Below are 9,256 nucleotides of genomic sequence, written 5' to 3'. Positions count from 1 at the left end.
AGCATCCAGCCATTCGCAACAGCTTACATGGACTGTATAGACTGTCCTCCCACAGGGGTTTAGAGACAGTCATCTTTTTGGCCAGGCATTAGCCAAAGAGCTCTTAAAGTTTTACGAGGACAAGCCCACCTTATTACATTATGTAGATGATCTTTTCCTATGCAGCTCTTCTTTGGAGGCCTCACGCACCTCCACGGCAGCTTTGCTCAATTTCCTGGGCAGCAAGGGCTACAGGGCCTCTCTGACCAAGGTCCAACTCTTGTCCCCACGGGTAACTTACCTGGAGATTCTCCTTCAACCAGAACAAAAGTCACTTACAGGAGACAAAACCCAGACCCTTAAGGAACTCCAACCACCAACAGATGCAGACTGCATACTGTCGTTTTTAGGACTGGTGAGATTTTTTCAGACACTGAATGCCTAATTTTGCAGTTTTGGCCAGACCGTCTATCAGGCCACCAAAAACATTCCCAAAGGGCCTCTGACAGCACCAGAGGAGACAGAACAGGCCTTTATTCACCTACGAGACCTACTGATTTCATCCCCTGCTTTATCCCTCTCAGACCCCCGATGACCCTTCCACCTCTTTACAGATGAGAGATGGGGAGATGCCATCAGTCTACTGGCACAACCACTGGGTCCAACCCACCAGCGGGTAGCCTACCTGTCCAAACAACTGAACCTCAAGCTAAGGGGTGGCCAGCCTGTTTGCGTCCTAGTGGCTGCAGCCTTTCTCACAAAGAAAGCTCTGAAGTTGACCTTACAATCACCCATCACTGTGTTTTCAGCCCATAATCTCAAGGACCTTCTGAGAGCAAAAACTCTGCCATTGCTCAGCCCCTCTCGAATCCAGGAAATTCATTTGCTCTTCATTAAGAATCCAGACATCACAGAGTCCATCACCACCACTCAACCTGGCTTCCCTCCTCCCCACCCCAGCAGGATCTCAAACCTCGCACTCCTGCCCCCGGGTGATCGACTTTTACCTGTCTCCTGGAGATGGACTGCAAGATCAGCCTCTCCCCTCACCTGACCTCACTCTCTTCGTGGAAGACAGCTCAACATGTGGGGCTGACAGACACTGCCATGCAGCCTACGCAGTAGTGACCTCAGACGCAGTCCTTAGAGCACAAGGCCTCCCAAGGGTACTGCCTCTCAAAAGGCAGAACTCTGCACTTATCAGAGCATTGACACTGGCTCAGGGAAAATGGGTCAATATTTACACTGACTCCAAATATACTTTTTTTTTTTTTTATCACACATTCGCATTTTGCCAGCTGGCAGGAGAGAGGTTTCTTTTCTTTTTTTTAAAGATTTATTCATTTTATTACAGCCAGATATACACAGAGGAGGAGAGACAGAGAGGAAGATCTTCCGTCCGATGATTCACTCCCCAAGTGAGCCGCAACGGGCCAATGCTGCGCCGATCCGAAGCCGGGAACCAGGAACCTCTTCCGGGTCCCCCATGCGGGTGCAGTGTCCCAAAGCTTTGGGCCGTCCTCCACTGCTTTCCCAGGCCACAAGCAGGGAGCTGGATGGGAAGTGGAGCTGCTGGGATTAGAACCCGTGCCCATATGGGATCCCGGCGCTTTCAAGGCGAGGACTTTAGCCGCTAGGCCACGCCGCCGGGCCCTAGAGAGGTTTCTTTTCTACCAAAGGAAGCCCATTGTTAATGCCTCTGGTATAACTAAAATTCTCCAACCTTTTTCTCTCCCAAAACAGGTGACGGTCATTCATTGCAAGGGACACCAGTCCTCAACAGACCCAGTGGCGAGGGCTAACAACAAGGCAGATCACACTGCAAGATGATTGGCCACCCAGGCAGCTGCTGCCCTGTGATGTTCCTCTCCACCTCTCTTAAACCTCCCTATTCTCCACAGGAATGACAAGACCTGCTCACTGTAAGGGGTCAGCAACACCCAGATGGGTGGATCTTCATGGAGGACAAGATAGCCTTGTCTTCCCACACAGCAGTACCCTTACTTACAAATAGTCACAATTCTTTAAATGTGGGACCTAATTCATTACTCAGGTTCCTCACACCTCTGTTTTCCTGCCCCGATATAAGGAAACTGCTCCAGCAGATTCATGCTTCCTGTCCCACCTGCCCCATGGTTTCCTCACGGGGGCTCTCAAAACAAGAGTGCCTACTCATCAACTCAGAAGATACCAACCAGGAACAGACTGACAAATAGATTTTACTCACATGCCCACTCACAAAGAGTTCCATGGTTTACTCACCATGGTTGACATTTTTTCAGGTTGGGTAGAAGCGTTTCTCATGACTAAGGAAACCTCAGCACTAGTAACAGAGATCTTACTCAAACATATCATTCCTCGATTTAGTCTACCCTTGTCCCTCCAATTTGATAAGGGCCCGGCCTTTGTTTCACAGACCACTCAACAAGTGTGTGAGGCATTACACACTACCATCCTCAATCTTCAGGAAAGGTGGAGAGAGCTAATGGGATCATCAAGGACCACCTCACAAAGCTGTCCTTGCTCAAGACTCTCTGCCTGGACTCACTCCAGCCCCAGTGGACCAGACCTCATACAGTGATTGTCACCACACCCAGTGAGGTCAAATTTCTTGGCCACACCTCCCAATACCATCTCTCACATCTCAAACCTTTTTGATCTATCACTTCATCTCAGTGGGAGATTGAACAGACAGGGCTACGACATTAATTTTTAAATGCCAAGATGCCTCCCCTGACTCCAGTCCTACTGATAATCCCCACTCATATCATGGCTTATTCTGATATCCACTCTACTGATAATTATGGGTTCCTTACCTACTATTGCCCCTTGTTTCCTAAGGTTTATCTGAGAAAAAATTCGCAAAGCCTAATGGGTCACTTTCAACCTGATGTCACTGCACACCTACATTCCAGTACCCGAGGAGCCACTTCTGGACTTCACTTAGGGACAACACCCTTCTCCAGCAGGAAGCAGCCAGAATGACTTCATCACCCCTTTTCCTAATACGAAGAGGCACGAATGATGGTTACCGCAGTTATAGAAAGTGGGTGGACACCACAGTGACCTCAGAGATTTGGCATGCCCCGAAAGCAGCCAAGGCCACATACGGGCCAATGAGGGACAAAGGCCAACATTCCCTGTCCTATCAGAGCCCAATCAGGGCTGGTGCCAGCACCCAATCATAGGGGGTATAAAACCTTTGTCTCGGCTACCCATCTTGTCTTCCCCACTTGCAGTCCTCTCCTCTCCTGTTCATTCCTCCACTGCATGGGAAAGGCCCAGGAACAGATTTCTGTTTGCATAATAAAGGTCTGGCTGGTATTTTCTTTCTCCGGTCGACAGATCTAACACTTTAATTTCACCAGATTTTAGTGATAAATGCTGAATTAGATGTGTCCCATCATAACAGGTCTGCTCACCTGAGTGTGGATGTTCTGTGTCTGGCCACTAGCCTGAGAATAGAGGCCATTGGACTTCAATGAAGTGCTGAGCTCCAGGGAAATGTCCTGACCTCACATTCCTGCCCTAGTTCCCCAAACGGGACTCTTGCTTCCTGACTACCAAAGATTGGAGGAGCAGTATTTGAGTTGATCCCTTGGCCACCTGGCTAAGGAGAGCCCAAAGGATTGGTCTTGCGGGTACTGGCCTGGGAATATAGATCACAGGGCTCTGTCAGATACTGTGTTTCCCCATAGCAGGCTGAGTCTGAGTTTCAAATCTGCCGTCTTTACTTCATTGTCACTTCCACCTCTGAGGTGGGAGTGACTGTCTCTCTCCACAATGTGCTAAGAGTGATGGCACAACTTTTCCCTCCTGCTTTCTTCAATGTGTGTCTCTTCTTACTAAAATCAAACCAGACACTCTGGTCTCTCACCTGGCTTCCTCAGCTCCGTTAAAGATGATGACTTGGTACATGAATAGTTGTTTAATTGTGTGTCTCTGTGGGGACCTCGATCTTAACTTAGTTACCATTTTGTGCTGCCCACCCTCCCACCACATATGTCCCATCTTCTCACTTTCTTTATGGTGCTGTTTACACAGCAACTATTTTATATTTTTCCCTATCTAGTTTATAGTTTGTCATTTGTGCCTTCTGGGTGTTTCCTATAGAGAGCTTGGTGGGGGTGGGTGGTGTGGATATTAGCATTGTAGAACGTAGAGGCTCCCTCTGTGGTTTCTTTCCTGAAATGAGCTAGCTCACTAGGAAGCTTAAAAAATGCTTCTAATGCTGCCTGTGGCTCTGTCACCAAAAATGATTCTGATTGTCATTTTTATCACACCCTGTAGCACAGCCTAAGGATTAATTCCACTGCTACCCGAAGGAAGTTTTTAACACTGGTGGTACCAAAGTGAGGCTCTCTATAAGGGGGATCTTGTATATACATTAGCAGAGTTCAGAGCTCCTCTCCAAGTCTCTCTTATTCTCTCTCTCTGTTACACACACACACACACACACACACACACACACACACACCTTGAGGCTGCTTGATGACATACAAATAGTGAAAGGGCTTTAGGAACATTGCTGGGGAGAAGAGAGACAATGTAGATCTGCCCAGAAGCTTTGAAACAACCTCATCAGCTTGGAAGAGTTTTGGATAAGACACACCGTAACTAGGTAATGATGGAGGGTGGGAGAGATGAATGGACTGCTGTAAAATGTGGGCATGGGCAAAGGCTTTGGGGAGAACCCTGCTGCCTGAAATGTGACCCACCACAATTGAATCAGAGGCAACGATTCTTGAGAGCTCATTTGGAAGGCCCACAGGAAGAGTTGGGCAAGTGCTCCCCTCTTCTTCTAACTTGGGGAGTTAGGCCTCCCTTGTATATTCCTATCTCACCCATCAAACATGTCAGAGTGATACATTATGATGCCTGAGTCACCCAAGACTCTCACTGGTTCAGGGGGCATACCAATCAGAGTGGAGGGTGGGTGTTGGCTCTTCATTTTTCATAGGAGAGTACATATAGAGAGGTCAGAAGCCTAAGGACAGATCACTGTTGGTTTACAGGTGGCCACCCTGCAGGAGGATGAGGCCCTGCAGCCAGAAGCAACTCTCACAGAGGAAGAACCGTTGACCACAATTGCTGTCCCATCAACATTCAGCACCATGGAGGGCATGAGTCTGAGGATTCCTCTTGATCCCAGCATCAAAATCATCAAGATGGTCAGACAACACTTCCTGTGACCCCCTACATCACCTTGACTCCATCCCGCCCCCTTCCCTGAAACTGTCCTTTTGGTCTGTGCTTGGCAGAAAGCCCCTCCTCAGCCGTACCTCTTTTTATGAACACCGTGCTTGCTGGGTACCTCCATCTCCCTTGCACTGCCCACTGCCCCTAAATTAACATTGCTTTTGTTTTCCCTCTGCCTCTCAATGGTTGAATAAGATCATCAAGTTAAAAATTGTCCTGAGATACAGTCCAAGACCCAAAACAACCCGAAATTCTCAAATATTACTCTTCTACTGCCTGGAGCTAAAGAAGAAGCAGGGGGAGGGGACACTCTAGGTCCAAGAACTACAAGACCTGAGGGATTGCATCTCTCCAAGCAATTCCCTGTGTGTGCAAACCTTGCAGAAATGCAGCTGGCCTGTGTCTTGATGCACAGATCTGGAGATGTTGGCTCCATAGACTCCACCTAACACCCATGATGACAATAAAGAAAGCAGGCTCTAAAGAGATGTGTCTTTTTGTTTGTAAGCTCATGGCTGGTGGTGAGGAATAAGGGGAGATGGTGTGGGAAGAGGGAGGAAGGTGGATCTTGTAGGGCTGGGAATAAGTCTCCAAACCACAGTCAGGCAGACCTGGGCGAGATGGAGTGGGTCAGGCTAGACAAAGAGGCTGCATCTCTCTCCATGCTAATCTACCAGCAAGCAGGAAAAGGGTTGGGTGCTTCTGGGGGCATGTGGAGGGGGAGGCAAGGCTGGGAAAGGGATACCGTGGAGACACTGGGGTTGAGCTTGCTAGAACCCAGATGGGAGATGAGACACATGATGTTGAATGGCAGCATGTAGTAAAGCGGCTAACACCAGAATGACAAGGGAAGATACAAAGGATGGACAGGGCGTTGGGGAAGTGTCAGGAAAGACAGGAAAGAAGAAGAAGGAGGATGAAGATGAGGACGAAGAAGAAGAAAGAAGAAAGAAGAAGATGAAGAAGAAGAAGATGAAGAAGAAGAGGAAGAGGAGGAGGAGGAGGAAGAGGAGGAGGAGGAGGAGGAGGAGGAGGAACAAATAAGAGAGACAGGCAGGGAGGAAGGAAACATGCCACAGCACCTACCTGGGCTGCACCTTGGCTAGGGGGATGTCATTTGCCAGGAGAAGAAAGCAGAGTCCTCCATCTACCCCAATAGCTGTACAGACCTGCAGCCCCAACAACATGAGATTCCCATAGTGGGCCAAATGCTTGGGTCACTGCCACCCACTGGGGGAACCCAGATGGAGTCCCAGGCTAGTGGTTTCTCCCAGCCTGGGATGCCATGACCCTGTAAGGAGAGGGCCAGCAGATTGCAGATTACTCTCTCTGTGTGTCTCCCATCTCTCTTCTGTGGTAAAAGTAAAAATAAACTTAAAAAAGAAAAAGAAGGGTCTGAGTTAAATTACAGCAGTCAAGGAGGACTGGAATCCATTTGAAGACAGAACACACACACGGACAGTCACATTCCTGCAGATAAACATACATGCACACTGGTTTCCTAGGATACCTCACACGTTCAGAACCTGGGCTCCCAGTAGACAACACATGCATGAAACTTCTATCCCAAGGGGCAATACACCCATGAGTGCTGGTTTCCCAGGAGACAACACACACATAAAACCTGATCTCCCTGGACACAACACACACATAAAACCTGGTCTCCCTGGACACACCACACACATAAAACCTGGTCTCCATGGACACAACACACACATGGACCCTGGTCTCCCAGGGGATAACACACACATAAAACCCAGTTTCCCTGGACACAACACACACATAGAAGCTGATTGCCCCGGACACAACACACACATGCACTCTTGTCTGCTGGGAGAAAACACACACATAAAACCTGGTTTCCCTGGACACAACACACACATAGATCTCAGGGGTTCTGTCCTACAGGGCCCGAGACCACAAAGGGGTGAGGTGACAGTGCTCTTCTGCAGCAGAAACACCGGAGACAAACCAATGGTGCAGGATGTCCACTTATTTGAGAGAAGTCACAAGATTATATAGGAGAAGGCGGCAGGCAGAAGGGCGGTCCTGACAGTACTTCCAGCCAATGACATTGTGACTGGCTAACAGATATGTCTATCTCTCTGGACCCTCCAATGAAGTTAAAGGTCAGGAAGCAGAGAAAGCACAGGAAGCTGTGTCCCAGGACAAACTCGTTACCTGCTGAAAAGCAGGATAAATGTAACATTTGACTTCCCAGAGTTGTTTATAGAGGAAGTCCTAGCACAGCTCGTTAAAGGACCACAGAACAGAGACTGGGGTGCAGTCCATCCCTCTTGTTTCATGCCCAGTGAACAGACCATGTTGGAGCCTCAGCTAGCCAAGAGCACAGTGTACCATGTGCCTATGACCTCCCACATGGGCTAGGCACACAGAGATCCAGGGGTGATCTCTCATACATAGAATCCGGTCTCCCTGGACAAAACACGCACATGGATTCTGGTCTCCCTGGACAACGCAGATGACCCTTGTTCTCCCAGGAGAGAAAATGGAAGGAACCACATCTCTCAGGGTAAAACACGCTGATGGACCCTGGTCTCCCAGGAGTCCAACACACATGGACCCTGGTTGTCTAGGAGACAACAGGGATGAACTCTGGTCTCCCAGGAGACAATGCATGGAGGAATTCTGGTCTTTTAGCAGAAGGACACACATGGACTGTGATCTCTTAGGAGACAACACACGCATGGACCTTGGTCTCCCAGTAGTTACCACAAATGTATAACCTGATTGCCCAGGAAATAATATGCATCCACCATGACGTCCAGGGAGACAAGGCATGAAGGGGCTCAAGGTCCCCTAAAAAACAACACATACATTGACCTTGTTTCCCAGGAGTCAACACACACATGAACCATGGTTGCCCAGGAGACAGCACGCATGAATCTTGGTCTCCCAGGAGACAACATGCACATATACACCCTGCTCTTGCAGGGGACAACACATGCATGGACCCCTCCCCTCCAAAGAATAAACACGCACAGGGACCCTGAGAACAAACACAAGGACCCTGGAGTCCTAGGAGGCAACACATGTAGAAACATTGGCCTCCCAGGAAGCAACGCACACAGGAACCCTGCCTGCCTTCTCAGAGAAACACACATATATGAATCCTGGTCTTCCAGGAAACAGGACACACAGGAAGACAAGAGATGTATGATCCTGGTAATTCAGGAAACAATACAAATGGACTCTGGTCTCCCAGGACAAAACACATGATGAACCCTGATTTTCCAGATGAGGACAGGGTGCATGTGTGTTCTGTGTCCTGGAAGACAGGAGTCTATGTGTGGACCGTTACCTGGAAATGAATGGAATCTGCATGTGTGAATTCTCTAATGTTCTTCTAATGCTACATCCGTGTGTTGTCCCATGGTAGGACAGAGTGCATGTATGCATTGTATCCTGGGAGGCCAGTGTCCAAGCGTGTGCCTATGCCACTGTCTGGAGGACCACAGTCTCTGCCTGTGCTGTTTCCTGGGAGGCCCGTGCCTATGTGTCATTTGTTTCTTGGGGAAGCCAGCTCTATGTGTATGTGTTTCCTGGGAAACCAGGGTCTGCAGGTGTTTTTACACTGGAAAGCCTAGGTCCGTGTGTGCTGTTTCCTGAAAGGTCAGGGCCTATGGGTGTGCTATTCCCGGGAGGTCAGGGTCTGTATGTCACCTTGCTTGAGAGCTGCTACTTTCCCTGCTTCAACTTGGATGTCCCTGCTGAAGGAAGCAACCCAATGGTCAGCGCACCTGGCCAAACCTCGGGCAGGCCTCTTAGCGCTGTGTCTTGGCCAGCAACCGGCCCCATCTGTGCATCTGTACAGACAGCTCGGGCATTTCCTGTGGTCTGCTTGTCTTTTCTGGGCTGAGACTGCAGCAACTCCCCCTTCCAAGGAAGCTGCCACTAGGGGTAAAGAGCTCGGGAACCATTTGGGCTAAAGAACCAGGGCACCTATGCCTTTGTGGTACCCTAAATATGAGTCCAGGCCTGAGCTTCTGCACACGCAACAGGCAACAATCCATCAATACAACAATCCATCAGGACGCTCCTGTCTCCACCCGAGTCT

This window comes from Ochotona princeps, chromosome X (genome assembly GCF_030435755.1).
Source record: "Ochotona princeps isolate mOchPri1 chromosome X, mOchPri1.hap1, whole genome shotgun sequence".
NCBI lineage: Eukaryota > Metazoa > Chordata > Mammalia > Lagomorpha > Ochotonidae > Ochotona > Ochotona princeps.
This window is presented reverse-complemented; position numbering follows the sequence as displayed.